The following is a 16,207-nucleotide window of genomic DNA, read 5'->3' on the forward strand; positions in this document are numbered from 1 at the left end:
CAATACATTTTAGACAGGTATGTGCTGAGCAAAATTATGAGGGACAGAAGAGACCTGCCATGGTTTGAGAACTGTATTGGAAAACTGCTACAAAAGCAAAGAGAGCTTCAATACAAATTTAAACAAAGCCAAATCCTCACTGACAAACAGAAACTAAATGAAGCCAAATTAGTGTAGCATGAAATGTTCAACAAATTTGGAAGTAAAATTCTCTCAACTGACTTGATGGATAATGCCAGGAAGTGTTGGCCTTATGTTAAATCAATAAATGGATTGAAGCCGTCTCTCAGACATTCTTTGACCATAATAGCATTGAAACAAAGGATGACATAGGAAAGATGGAAATAACAAATGTCTTTTTTCCAAAACTATTTCGCAAAGGGAGATCACATTGTAGTTCCTCTTTTAAATTGTCACATGAACTACAAAAGGGGAGGTATCAAAACAAATGACCATAGGATGGGAAAACTACTGAGACCTTCAACAGCAGAAAGGCCACTGGAGCTGATGGGTTACCAGTTTGACCCTACATAGAGTATTCAAAAGAACTTTCCGCTCTTCTAGTAGCAAAGTACCATAGATCTCTGGAGGAGTGAATAATTCATAATGAATGGATAAAGCACAGGTCATTTACATTTTCAAGAAGGGTCATCAAAGAAGCACTCACAATTATATGCCTACATCTCTGACATCAGTCTGTTGTAGAATTTTGGAACATGTATTATGCTTGCATATTGTGACATTTCTGGAGATGGAAAATCTCCTCTATCGGAATCAATATGAGTTCTGAAAACTGTGGTCCTATGAAACCCATCTAATTCTGTTTGTTCACAAGACTCAGAAAACAGTCGATACAGGCAGCCAGGTAGAGGTCGCGTTCCTCGACTTCTGAAAAGTGTTCAGTACAGTTTCATACTGCAACCAATGAACTAAATGCAAGCATACTCAATATCAGAACAACTGTATTATTGATTTCAAGAGTTTCTAACAAACAAAATGTAGCATCTCATTCTGAATGGAGAGAAGTCTTCAGAAGTAAAAGCAGGTTTGGGTATGCCCCAAAGGAATATTATGGGACTATTTCTTTTCACAGTATATATAAATGACCGAGTAGATAATGTGAAAAGTTCCATGAGGCTTTTCACAGATGGTGCTGTTGTATACAGAGAAGTAGCAATGCTAGAAATTTGTAGTGAAATGCAGAAAGACCTGCAGAGGGTCTATGATTGGTGCAGGGAGTGGCAATTGACCCTCAACATAAACAAATATGTGTGCACATAAAACCACAAGACCAATTATTGGATGACGACACAAGTGCATAAAAATCACTGCAAGAAGTTACTTCTGTAAAATATTTAGTAGTATAAATACAGAGTGATTTGAAGTGAAACAATCACATAAATTAATTGTGGATAATGCAGATGCTATATTGGGATTCATTGAAAGAATCCTCAGGAAATGTAGTTCATCAATGTCAGAGATAGCTTACAAAATACACTTTTAATCAGTACTTGAATGTTGCTCATCAGTCTTTGATCCATACCTTTTAAAACTGTTAGAGGAAATTGAGAATATTGAAAGAAAAGCAGCAAATTTAGTTAAAGTTCATTTAGTAAGTGCAAAAGTGTCTGGGAGATGCTAAGTGAACTCCAGTGGTGGGTGCTGTTACACAAAGTACCCGCTGCCACACACCATGAGGTGGTTTGCGGAGTGTAGACTTAGATAGTATGTACTTTGCCTTTTGTTCCTCTGCAGGTTGCTAATAGGTATGAAGTAAAAGCATGTGGATTACCTGCTGTCTTATTCTTTAATGAGTTCCCCTAGTAACATCCATGTATGTCTACTGTGTCTGAAAATTCAAGTTTTCTGCTGTTTCCCATCCAGTTTTGCCATCATTCTGCATCTAGGCTGTGGAGTAGGTAGTGTATGATTTCTCTGTCATCATTTTTGATGAAGTTTTAGTACAGCTTCTCACTGTTTTTTGGACAGGCCAGGGATGTAATCCTTTCAGTAGCCTCTTGGTATATGGGTTTAGGTACTGCATCTTATGACACCTGCAAGGCTTGTATGGTTTCTGCTGGTGGAGCTGTATGGCTTGAGCATGTGTGTGTAGTTCCTCAGAACGTGGTCCAGTTGGCCTTCCTTAGACTGTCTATTGCATAAGGATAGATGTCATTACAGAGATTTGCATTTTTAGCTTTTTTATTACTTGTCAGTGCTGGCTGTGTGGGATGTCATTGAGGACTTTTGTTATAGGAAATGAAACATTGATCAAGTTACATTCTTTCCTTCAGGCTGCTGACTTAAAAGTATATTGGTCTTTAGCATGAACAAAAGTATGAGGTTAAATCTTCAATCCATTTTACTGGTTTTTGTCCCATTATTCTTGCAGTCTCTTGTGTTTCCATTGCTTGTGGTGGCTGTTACAGACACCCACACAGATGGATGTGCATAGATAACTTCAGCTGACTGGTATATGGCCGATGAAAGGTGAGTTTTGGAGATGGTGTGCTTCCATTTTTGCAACCACATTATGGATTTCATCATGAGTAGCTGTGGAAACGAGAGAGGTGTTTTCTATATCTTGTTTAACTTCTGTAGCTATACTATATATCACTGATGATACAGCTAGGCACCTAGCAGTTTATAACTCAATATTTTTCCCATTTTTTGGGTTCCGTACCTCAGTTGGTAAAAATGGAGCACTTATAAGTCACATTGTTGTCCATCATAGAGATATGAAGTTGAAATTTGTGTTAGGTAACAAGTCTACGGTCTCTTGGTGGTGTTGAAAACTTCATTTTCTAAGTCAATGCAGTTGACAGATACAGTCATTTCTGTCACATATTCCCATACTAAGTTCATAAAATTGATTGGAATGTAATGGCCTACTATAGTTCAGGCTGGTACAGCGGTGGACTATGTGAAGGTTTTTGTGATTGCCATTACTTGTGATATTAACCGTTTCACTTGAAAACAGCTTGCGAAATAATCATGCTGCAGTATGTTGAGCAGCAGACTACTTCTTCAAAGATGCAGTACCCATGCCAGCTAGAAATTATTTCAAATACTAACTGCTACAAAAGTGCTGGTGCCGTTTCTTTATCATTCATATGTTATACCTCTGTTACTAACCATGCATTCCATATAGTTAGTTGGCGAAAGCATACACAATGACAAGCTCACAATACTGAATAGTTCTTTGCACTTTGTATGTCCACCATTGCTTTTTTTTAACCAGTGACATTGTGACAGTTGTTGTGTGGATGAGGATCCATCTTCTGCAGCGAATATACTAACTGGGATGGCATAATCACAGAATAACTGCTGCACCCAGCGGGTGTCTTCAAGTACAGGGATATAGGTGCCCATCACCCTCACTTTGCAGATATGCTGCATCCACACTCGCTCTCGTGGCATATGCAAAACAACAGAAAAAATTCTGCACTCAGTATCTGGCCAAAAACCAAACACACTAAAAATAATGAAAGAACGAAATGCTTGCTTAAATTCAGCACTATCCTTTGCCTGTTAGAGAGACAGAGATTTAGGTTACACTTCATATGCTCCAACGAAGTATGTTATGGCAACTCAATTTTCTGAACAACTAAAATATCCTTACCTATTTTGCAAGGCACTATTTCTTTCATATACACTATGTGATCAAAAGTATCTGGACACCCCCAAAAACATACGTTTTCATACTAGGTACATTGGGTGATTTCCGCACTCCTAAACATCCCTAGGTCCACTGTTTGTGATGTGATAGTGAAGTGGAAACATCAAGCGACACATACAGCACAAAAGCGTACAGGCTGACCTCATCTGTTGACTGACAGAGACTGCCAACAGTTGAAGAGGGTCGTAATGTGTAATAGGCAGATTTCTATCCAGACCATCACACAGGAATTCCAAACTGCATCAGGATCCACTATATGTACTATGACAGTTAGGCGGGAGGTGAGAAAACTTGGATTTGTTGGTCAAACAGCTGCTCATAAGACACACATCACGCTGGTAAATGCCAAACAACACATCACTTGGTGTAAGGAGCGTAAAAATTGGATGATTGAACAGTGGAAAAACTTTGTGTGGAGTGATGAATCATGGTACACAATGTGTCCATCTGATGGCAGGGTGTGGGTATGGCAAATGCCCAGTGAATATCATCTGCCAGCGTGTGTAGTGCCAAATTTGTAGGTGGTGGTGATGGTATGGTGGGCACAATTTTCATGGAGGGGGCTTCCACCCCTTGCTGTTTTGCTTGGCACTATCACAGCACAGGCCTACATTGATGTTTTCAGCACCTTCCTGCTTCCCACTGTTGAAGAGCAATTCGGGGATGGCAATTGCATCTTTCAACACGATTGAGTACTTGTTCATAATGCACAGCCTGTGGCACAGTGGTTACATGACACTAACATCCCTGTAATGGACTGGCCTGCACAGATTTCTGACCTGAATCCTCTAGAACACCTTTGGGATATTCTGGAACACCGACTTTGTGTGTGGCCTCACCAACCAACATTGATACCTCTCCTCAGTGCAGCACTCCATGACGAAAGGACTGCCATTCCCCAAAACACCTTCCAGTACCTGACTGAACATAGGGCTGCGATAGTGGACTGTCATCAAGGCTAAGTGTGGGCCAACATCATATTCAATTGCAGCATTACCGATGGAGGGCACCATGAACTTTTAAGTCATTTTCAGCCACGTGTCCGGATACTTTTCATCACATAGTGTACCTTACTTACAACTATTTAAAAAAATAAATGTACCATGTGTCATTTTGTAGCATGTTAAACCTCATTTAAAATCAGAACACCTCATACGCTAATATTTTTGTACCAGTTCTTATAAGTTGTAATTGGATTACCTCCTTAATCTTAGCTATTACTAAGTATCACCATATCTTTCCATTTTCATGGTGAGATCCAGGACAACGCTTAGGATTCATTTAAGGAAAACTCATAGAATGATGGCCCAACTTGATGCATCATTTATAATTCCGAAACAAATATTTCTTTTTAATAACAATTCTATCGTAAGCCAACTAACAGTTACCAATATTCTTGCCAGATACAAAACAATAGTTAAGGTTTCGAAATTAAAATCACAATGCATGAAGGAAGGCATTTGCATTATACATAAAATTACAAAAGGTGCTCAAAGAATATGTCAGCTGTGCAATACAATGTTGGCCCGATGACTAACAGTTAACTGATTAAAGAAACCTGCAGCTGCACTCTGTCCGCATGACTAGCATCACAGTTGTGGGCTAATCCTACCACAGGACTTGACTATAAGTTCAACAAACATGAAATGGAAGACATTAAAATGCATTCATCTCCACTGGTTATTCTGCTCTCATATAGACAAGGTTCGGCCAAGCTGGCCAAACGCTATCCACGTGTTAAAACCAAAGCAAACAGTAATACTTCACTGATTGGCTACAAGCCTGTTACACCTAAATCAAGTCAAGTACTTAAATAAACTAAAACACTATCAAAACGATAATGACAATTAAACCTCAATTCTTTTTAAGTAGTCAAGAACTCAGTACTCAGTTTGGCCAAAGGCTTTCATCACACATCTACCAGGACCTTACAATAATAGAAACACTGAGTAAATTACTTCCTAATCCAGCAACATCCCTGCCGAGGTTCAATACTAAAAGAATGACTATAAACTACTCAACTTGAGGCTGGAATGGGAGATCCACAGAAGTACATGTGGCTCACCAACACCTAGGCCTCATGCAATGACTGGAATGTCCCCAAAGTAGAAGGAAAATGCAGCCCTGCCCTGGACCAGCAGAACAGCAACACATCAGCTGCTGCTGATACAAAGCTATCAACATATCTAACAACAAACAGCAAACAGGTTTGATAGAAATTAACATACACAGTAATACTTAAAAGGCCAAGCAAAGATGATTTTCAAGAAAACCAACTGTTAAAACTTCTGTATAGGAGTGCCTAACTCATAAACATTGCAAGTTAGCCTTCCTAGCAATAACAAAGAACAATGTACAAAGTAATTTAAAAAATAATTACATAATAATTCAAATAAAATTAAATAAGTCAAGGTATACCTCTACTGGGGCCTCTTAGGCACTAATGGTCATAGTAATTTGGGTACACACTAAATGGTAGATAGCCAGATAAATGTACACCTATAATAACCCAAAGGACTCCTCAGAAAGTGTAAGAGTGTGCAAATACACACACACACACACACACACACACACACACACACACACATGTATCTTTAGGCTGAGTGCACACAACTTTAGTTACAGGCCAAATCCAAACACTTGCCCCAGGAAGGGCCATAAGGTATACTACAAACGGAAATTACAATCAGTAGTATCAAATACTCGGTGACACCAAACAGTGATTTGTAGTACCAGATTAAAATTGCCAAATAGTAGCTTGGTCCTTACAGAAATCTCCAGATCGACACACACAGCACTGAAAACAGTCACTGAAAGTCATAACGGAACTAGATTCCTGGATAGCTGAGACTGTGGAAGAATTGACAATCTTTAAGTACAGTACTTACTGAACAGTCTTCATGCACAATTTCAAATAAATGCCAAGGAGGGCAGTAGCATCAGGACTCCAACTAGGCCCTGGATAAAACTGCCCTCCTGCTCATAGCTGCTAACAAGTAGTCCAGCTCTTCTCAGCACATTTAGCATGCCACAGTTGACTGATTCACTTTGTAACCAGACTGCAAGCAATGAAAGCCTTGGTCACTAAACTTGCTGGTAGCAACAGTCAACACTGCAGGAAAACATGGGCCCCAATAACCCAGTGGTTAATGGTTTCAACTCCCTGCAATTGCCTGTATGCTGTGAAATCAGGCACACCTGTCCAGCTCCATATCCCACACTCCCCTCACTAACACACAGCCCCAGCATGTGTGCTCTCACAGAAGGCACCACGGCTCAACCTCCCATTCTCAAACCGAACTCGCATACATACACCAAATACGTAAGTTTGGGGCCCATCAGTCTCTTCGAGTCAAAAGCTAAAGGACATCTTTCAGCCAGATCCTCCTGGAGAAGAACTGCAGCAACCCCAGCATTCAAAGCACCAGTGTAGACAATAAATGTCATTTCAAAATCAGGCACAGCCAATAATGGAGGATTAGTGATGATGGTCTTAATAGCCTCAAAAGCACACAGCTGACTTTCACCCTACACAAAGCTCTCTCTTGTCCTGTGCAAACTGTTAAGGGGAGCAGAAAGCTGCACAAAATTTGGAACAAATTCACGAAAATTACAACTGGAGAAGACAGGCGGAGACTCTGGACAATAAATCTCTTGTCAAAATCAGGCACATCCAACACCGGAGGATGTCAATGTAATACCCAAGTCGTTCTGTACAATATGAAACTGGGGAGTTTGTGGTTGGTCATACTCAGCCAGAACAGGTGAGACAGTTGTTGGACCTGTTGCAGGAGTTTCCTAATCTCTTGTCCAACAAATGGGTGTTACTAATTTGATTCAGTATAATATTTGTATAGTTGATGATGTTTCAGTTCAACACGGGCCTTTTGTCTTTTACTGCCTAAAATGAAAATTTTGGGGCAGAAGATAAATGTTATGTTGTGGGATGGGGTAATTAGGCCTTCCACTTTGCCATATGCTTCATCAATATTCTTTGCCCCTAAAGCTCAGGGACAGAACTAAAGGCATCTGGCTGACTACAAGATTCTAAAAAAGGTCTTTTAGTAATCAATACCCTTGCCTGATCTTCACAATTGATTTATGTGGTTTTCTGGGGCTAGTTGCTTCACCATGCTCAACTTGGATCAAGCCTATTACGAGATTCCCTTGACCCAAGAATGTAAGCATGTCACTGCTGTATAAGGTTAATAGGGTGTGATTTGGGTTGGGAACTGGAGCTGTTGTTCTTTCTCGTTTATTGGATCTTGTCTCGGGGGATTTGAAATTCCTGTGTGTTTACATTTTCCTGCGTGTTGTTGTTGTCTATAGACATTTGTTTGAGGAACATATTTGTCACCTTGGCCTTTGAAGTACATACTTCATTCCACTGGGTTAACAGTGAAGCCTCACCAGGTGCCAGACTCATTTTTGGGTTACCTCATTTCAGCTCATGGCATTAGGATCAACCGGGAATGAACAACAGACCTGAATAAGTTTCCTCCACCTAGGAGTAAAAACGAGGTGGCCAGGTTTATAGCAATCGCTACTTATTTTCCTAAATTCGTACCCAATTTTGCACAACTTTCTGCTCCATTAATAATATTCACAGGAACGGAGAGAGATTTGTGTGGGGGAATGTCAGCAGTGTGCTTTTGAGGCTATTAAGACTGCCAGAATTAATCAGACTTGGACCATGACAAGAGCAGCTTCTCCACTGAAAAGTATTTAAAGAACAAGGTACCACAGGCAAAGTCAAGGACCAGTCCGGTCCACTGAATCAAATCACAGCCAAGCAACAAGGTGACTGCCAAGTCCTTAACTATGAGAAGTTACAAACAGATAAACAACCGCATACCTTGCCAACCAGCGACAAGTTCTGCCCATTAGCCACACGACATCTCCGGGAAGATGAGTGCATAGGAGACAATTAACTTAAGTACTCAAACCCCAGAGTTAACAGTGAAGCCTCACCAGGTGCCAGACTCATTTTTGGGTTACCTCATGCAATCAAGTAAGGAGGATGAACTGCCTGAGTTCAGTAACACACAAACTGTTTCCTGTCCACCATGGGCACATACATAAGAAATGAAAAATTTTTCCATAGCATGAGTACACATACAAGGTGATGGGAACCTCCTCTGACACGTTCGACCTCCACCTGCTTGGCGTCAGCTGTTAGACCTGGTGTTTGTCCAAGGTGGCACAAGGTCATTGCTCATAATGCAATGGAAACAATGCTTGCAACCGTAACAGTCAGATTTGGATCGTTACTTGTTACATTGGTATGATAATAGGAAGAGACACACCTACCACCCAAATGGTGTCCAAAGAAAGGCAATGTGGACTGTCCACTGCTGCACACATTCTGGGTGCAGGTCTGGGACCTTACCTTCTATAGACAGGCCACAAACCTTTAATTCATACTACAAATGCTTCCTCTTAAGATTTGAATGCCCTGGGTACCCCCTGGAATCCATGGTAGGTTGTGACATCCTGAAAACAACCAAAATTATTCATATAACAAGTGACTAATGTGGTAGTACAATAATTCAAATGAACAGCAAATGACCTCATAGGATGGACAACTCTAACCCCCCATCAAAGAGAATGTAACCACACTCTGCATCTACCAATTGAGACCCAGGATAAGGATTGGGATTAATTTAGGAAAACATGAGGAATGGTGGCCCAACTTGATGCATCATTTATAATTCCCAAACAAATATTTTTATTTAGTAATAATTCTGTCATAAGCCAACTAACAGTTACCAAGATTCTTGCCAATTACATACAAATACTTAAGATTTTAAAATTAAAGTCACAGTGAATAGGGGCATTTGCATTACACATAAAATTACAAATGGTACTTCAAGAACATGTCAGCTGTGCAATATAATGGTGGCCCAATTACAGACAGTTAAGCAGCAGCACTGTTCACGTGACTTACATCACAACTTTGGACTAATCCACAACAGGACTTGAATATAAATTCAACAGACATTAAATAAAAGATATTAAATGCATACATCTCCACTGGTTATTCTGCTCTCATATAGACAAGATATGGCCAAGCTGGCTGAATTCTACCCATGTGTAAAAACCGAAGCAATCAGAAGTACTACACTGACTGGCCACAAGCCTGTTACACATAAATCAAGTTTAGTACTTAAATAAACTAGAGAACCCATAAAACACAAAACGATAGTGACAAACTGCATAATTTTTTAAGTAGTCAAGAAACTCAGTGCTCAGTTTGTCCAAAGGCTTTCATTACATGCCCACAAGGACCTTACAATAATAGGAACACTGAATAATTTATTTCCTAGTCTGGCGACATTCCCGCCACATTGTGATACAAAAAGAATGACAACAAACTTCTCAACTTGAGGTTGGACATCAGCAGAAGTGGGTGTGGCCCGCCAACATCTAGGCCTCGTTCCCAAAGCAGAAGGAGAATGCGTCCCTGCCCCAGACCAGCAGAATAGGTACACATCAACTGCTGCTGATACAAAGTGAATGCATCAACTGCTGCTGATACAAAGCTGTCAACATATACCAAACAACAAACGGGAAATATATTTCATAGAAATTAACAAACCCAGCAATACTCAAAAGGCCAAGTAAAGATTATTACCAAGTAAACCAACTATTAAAACTTCAGTATAGGAGTGACCCACTTATAAACATTGCATGTTAACCTTCCTGTAACCAAGGGCTCCTCAATACGGAGGAAAAGACTGTGCAAATATGCACACGCACCCGCACCCATACACACATACACACACACACACACACACACACACACACACACACACACACACACAAAAGTGCATAGCTTTAGGCTGAGTACTCACAACTTTAGTTACAGGCCAAATCCAAAAGCTTGCCCCAGGAAGGGCCATAAGGTCTACAAGAAACAGAAATTACAATCAGTAGTATCAGATACTCAATGATAAGAAACAAAGATTTGAAGTACCAAATTAAAATTGCCAAATAGTAGCTTGGCACTTACAGAAACCTCCAGATTGACAGACACAGCCCCAAAAGAGGTCACTGAAAGGAACCAGATTCCTGGCCAGCTCACACTGTGGCAGAACTAACAGCCTTTAAATGCAGTATGTACTGAACAGTCTTCATTTATAATTTCAAATAAATGCCAATGAAACCAATAGCTTCAGGACTCCAAGTAGGCACTGGATAACACTGCCCTCCTGTTCATAGCTGCTAACAAGTTGTCCAATCCATCTCTGCACATTTAACACACCACAACTGACTAATGCACTTTGTAACCCCCTTCCCCATGAACCATGGACCTTGCCGATGATGGGGAGGCTTGTGTTCCTCAGTGATACAGATAGCTGCACCATAGGTGCAACCACAGCAGAGGGGTATCTCTTGAGAGGCCAGACAAACATGTGGTTCCTGAAGACGGGCAGCAGCCTTTTCAGTAGTTGCAGGGGCAACAGTCTGGATTACTAACTAAAACGGTCTTGCTGTGCTGGTACTGCAAATGGTTGAAAGCAAGGGGAAACTACAGCTGTAATTTTTTCTGAGCGTATGCAGCTTTATGTATGGTGAAATGATGATGGCGTCCACTTGGGTAAAATATTCCAGAGGTAAAATAGTCCCCCATTCAGATCTCCGAGTGGGTACTACTCAGGAGGACATCGTTATCGGGAGAAAGAAAACTGGTGTTCTATGAATCAGAGCATGGAATGTCAGATCCCTTAATCAGGCAGGTAGGTTAGAAAATATAAAAATGGAAATGGATAGGTTAAAGTTAGATATAGTGGGAATTAGTGAAGTTCGGTGGCAGGAGGAACAAGACTTCTGATTGGGTGACTACAGGGTTATAAATACAAAATTGAATAGGGGTAATGCAGGAGTAGGTTTAATAATGAATAAAAAAATAGGAGTATGGGAAAGCTGCTACAAACAGCATGGTGAATGCATTATTGTGGCCAAGATAGACACAAAGCCCACACCCTCCATAGTAGTACAAGTTTATATGTCAACTAGGTCTGCAGATGATGAAGAAATTGATGAAATGTATGATGAGATAAAAGAAATTATTCAGATAGTGAAGGGAGATGAAAATTTAATAGTCGTGGGTGACAAATTCGCTAGTAGGAAAAGGAAGAGAAGGGAATGTAGTAGGTAAATACGGAATGGGGTAAGGAGTGAAAAAGGAAGCCGTGTGGTAGAATTTTGTGCAGAGCATAACTTAATCATAGCTAACACTTGGTTCAAGAATCATGAAAGAATGTTGTATACATGGAAGAGACCTGGAGACACAGGAACAATTCAGATAGATTATATAATAGTAAGACAGAGATTTAGGAACCAGATTTTAAATTGTAAGACATTTCCAGGGGCAGATGTGGACTCTGACCACAACCTATTGGTTATGAACTGCAGATTAAAATGGAAGAAACTGCAAAAAGCTGGGAATATAAGAAGATGGGACCTGGATAAACTGATGGAACCAGAGGTTGTAGAGAGTTTCAGGGAGAGCATTAGGGAACAATTGACAGGAATGGGGGAAAGAAATACAGTAGATGAAGAATGGGTAGGTTTGATGGATGAAATAATGAAGGCAGTAGAGTATCAAGTAGGTAAAAAGATGAGGGCTAGTAGAAATCCTTGGGTAACAGAAGAAATATTGAATTTAATTGACAAAAGGAGAAAATATAAAAATGCCGTAAATGAAGCAGGCAAAAAGGAATAAAAACTTCTCAAAAATGAGATCTACAGGAAGTGCAAAATGGCTAGGCAGGGATGGCTAGAGGACAAATGTAAGGATGTAGAAGCATATATCACTAGGGGTAAGACACATACTGCCTACAGGAAAATTAGAGAGACCTTCAGAGAAAAGAGAACCACTTGTATGAATATCAAGAGCTCAGATTGACAGCCAGTTCTAAGCATTTAGGGAAAGCAAAAAAATCGAAGGAGTATATAGAGAGTCTATACAAAGGTGATGTACTTGAGGACAGTATTATGGAGAGCATGTAAACTAAGATGAAATGGGAGATATGATACTGCATGAAGAGTTTGACAGAGCACTGAAAGACCTAATTCAAAACAAGGCGCTAGGAGTATACAACATTCCATTAGAACTACTGGTAGCCTTGGGAGTGCCAGCCCTGACAACTCTGCCATCTGGTGAGCAAGATGTATGAGACAGGCAAGATACCCTCAGACTTCAAGAAGAATGTAATAATTCCAATCCCAAAGAAAGCCAGTGTTCACAGATGTGAAAATTACCAAACTATCAGTTTGGTAAGTCACAGCTAAAAAATACTAACACAAATTCTTTACAGATGAATGGAAAAACTGGTAGAAGCTGACCTCAGGGAAGATCAGTTTGGATCCCGTAGAAATGTTGGAAGACGTGAGACAATACTGATCCTACGACTTATCTTAGAAGATGGATTAAGGAAAGGCAAACCTATGTTTCTAGTATTTGTAGACTTAGAGAAAGCTTTTGAAAATGTTGACTGTAATACTCTCTTTTAGATTCTGAAGATGGCAGGGGTAAAATACAGGGAGCAAAATGCTTTGCCCAACACCTTAAAGACAGTGGCCATAGTCCTTCGCAAGTACAAAATCTTAGGATTTTGCATTTTGCGCAAAAGGGTAACAAGTTAAACATTTTGAAGAAATTGAAATATTTAGGCATATGGAGGACAAAGATTTGTTTCTCCTTAACGGCCAAATATTTGGCGCCAATCAGGTCTTTTTAGAAGTTATGAAATCGGTGTCATTAATGTAATCCTGGGGCTCTTGTAATTCTGCCTAAATATGAGCCCTGTTCCTCTCTAGCCTTATGTCATCTTGTTAGCCAAGCCATTAGGGGCTTTTGATGTATGGCTTAATGAAGATGGCACACTCTGGGATGAGACATTCTTGAAGTAAAATAGTCGCCCATGTGGATCTCTGGCCAAAGAGCAGTCAGGAGCATGTCAAATCGAAAAACAATGCAATGTTTACAGGTTAATAAGATATGTAGGTTAGATATTTTAAAAAGAGAAATGGCTATGTTGCTCTTAGATACAGTAGGCAAAGGCGGAGTTCTATTTTACCTGCCCCCATCTATTGAGGAGATGTTCTTGCAATCTAATTTTGAAGGTTGTGCCTTTTTATCCAACATATCCTACATTACAAACGCGACACTCCAGCAGATATACCCCCGATGCCAAAAGGTTGTTCTTTTTCGGTGATTCATTATGTATGTACATAAATTGGAGATTGGTAGCCGCGGAAAATACTATACGAGAGCCCACTCCCAAAAAATGTCTTGCCAGTTCATAACTAAAATTGCCCATAAATGGCAAAGAAATGTAATTGTGTTCCGCGACAGAAGCTGCATTGGGTGTACTCCGATGGGGCATGTTTTGTCTTGATATAACGTATCAATAGGCGCAACACTGTAGCCATTATTACGGGCGATATACTTTAGATTGTCAAGTTCTGTATTAACGGCGTCTTCAGATACTCGCATAGACGCGTGATCATAGCTCTGAAAAAACTAATCTTATGTTGACGCGGGTGTCAGGAAGAGGCATGAATACTAGCATCTGTAGTCGTGGATTTCCTGAAAATATCTATGGATACTTTGTTGTCACGTAGCTGTAACCACAGATCTAGGTAATTGAGGACTCCGTCAGTATTCATATCCTCATGCGTGAAAATCATCTTTGGGTGAAGGGCATTAACTTCATCAATCAAACCCGAAATTTCTAAGTCATCGCCATTAAACACAACCAGAATATCGTCAACATAACGCCGGTAAAATAATTTTTTTTGACAAAAATAGGAATTGCGTTTAAACACCTGGAGCTCAATGTAGTTAACGAATACATTAGCTAAAAAATCAGCCGAAACGCTGCTCATAGCCAGGCCATCTCTCTGGCTGTACATGTTGTCGTTGAACGAGAAATAATTATATGACATAATAATTCGAAGAAGAGAGATGACCTCGATAATTTCGTCTGTTATCAATCGCTTATTATGAAAGAGATTTTCCTGGATAATCATAATGGTTTCATCTATCGGCACAGTTGTGTATAAATTCTTTATGACAAGGGATAACAGGCGACAGCCTGTCGGGAAGACCTGGTCCGGTAACAACGTAACCAGTTCTTTCCGACTCGTTAACGTCAAACTCTGCTCGAAAACAAATTCTTTTTTCAAAAGATGCAAGAGAAATCTTTGCGCAGGATCATCTATATTCCTTCTTGCATTAATTAACGGCCGGATAGGGAAACCTTCCTTATGAGTCTTAATTTGGGCCTCAGACTCCGATGATATAGTTGCTGAACAGTTCAGAGAAAATTTGAGTCTCGTAACAAATAAATACCCCACTCATACGATTATAGTTGGTGGGGACTTCAACCTTCCCTCGATATGTTGGCAAAAATACTTGTTCAAAACCGGTGGTAGGCAGAAAACATCTTCCGAGATTGTCCTAAATGCTTTCTCCGAAAATTATTTCGAGCAGTTAGTCCACGAACCCACGCGAATTGTAAATGGTTGCGAAAACACACTTGACCTCTTAGCCACAATCAATCCAGAGCGAATAGAGAGCATCATGACGTACAGGGATTAGTGATCACAAGGTCGTGGTAGCTAGGCTCAATACCCTTTCTTCCAAATCCACCAGAAACAAACGCAAAATAATTTTATTTTAAAAAAACGGATAAAGTGTCACTAGAAGCCTTCCTAAGAGAAAATCTCCATTCCTTCCGAACTGACTATGCAAATGTAGACGAGATGTGGCTCAAATTCAAAGCTATAGTAGCAACAGCAATTGAGAGATTCATACCTCATAAATTGGTAAGAGATGGAACTGATCCCCCATGGTACACAAAACAGCTCCGAACGCTGTTGCAGAGGCAACGGAAAAAGCATGCGAAGTTCAGAAGAACGCGAAATCCCGAAGATTGGCTAAAATTTACAGACGCGCGAAATTTGGCACAGACTTCAATGCGAGATGCCTTTAATAGGTTCCACAACGAAACATTGTCTCGAAATTTGGTAGAAAATCCGAAGAAATTCTGGTCGTATGTAAAGTACACAAGCGGCAAGACGCAGTCAATACCTTCGCTGCGCAGTGCCGATGGTACTGTTACCGACGACTGTGCCGCTAAAGCGGAGTTATTGAGCGCAGTTTTCCGAAATTCCTTCGCCAGGGAAGACGAATGGAATATTCCAGAATTTGAAACACGAACAGCTGCTAGCATGAGTTTCTTAGAAGTAGATACCTTAGGGGTTGCGAAGCAACTCAAATCGCTTGATACGGGCAAGTCTTCAGGTCCAGATTGTATACCGATTAGGTTCCTTTCAGATTACGCTGATACAATAGCTCCCTACTTAGCAATCATATACAACCGCTCGCTCACCGATAGATCTGTACCTACAGATTGGAAAGTTGCGCAGGTCGCACCAGTGTTTAAGAAGGGTAGTAGGAGTAATCCATCGAACTGCACAGACCTATATCATTGACGTTGGTTTGCAGTAAGGTTT

The sequence above is a fragment of the Schistocerca nitens genome, chromosome 2 (assembly GCF_023898315.1).
Source record: "Schistocerca nitens isolate TAMUIC-IGC-003100 chromosome 2, iqSchNite1.1, whole genome shotgun sequence".
Classification (NCBI taxonomy): domain Eukaryota; kingdom Metazoa; phylum Arthropoda; class Insecta; order Orthoptera; family Acrididae; genus Schistocerca; species Schistocerca nitens.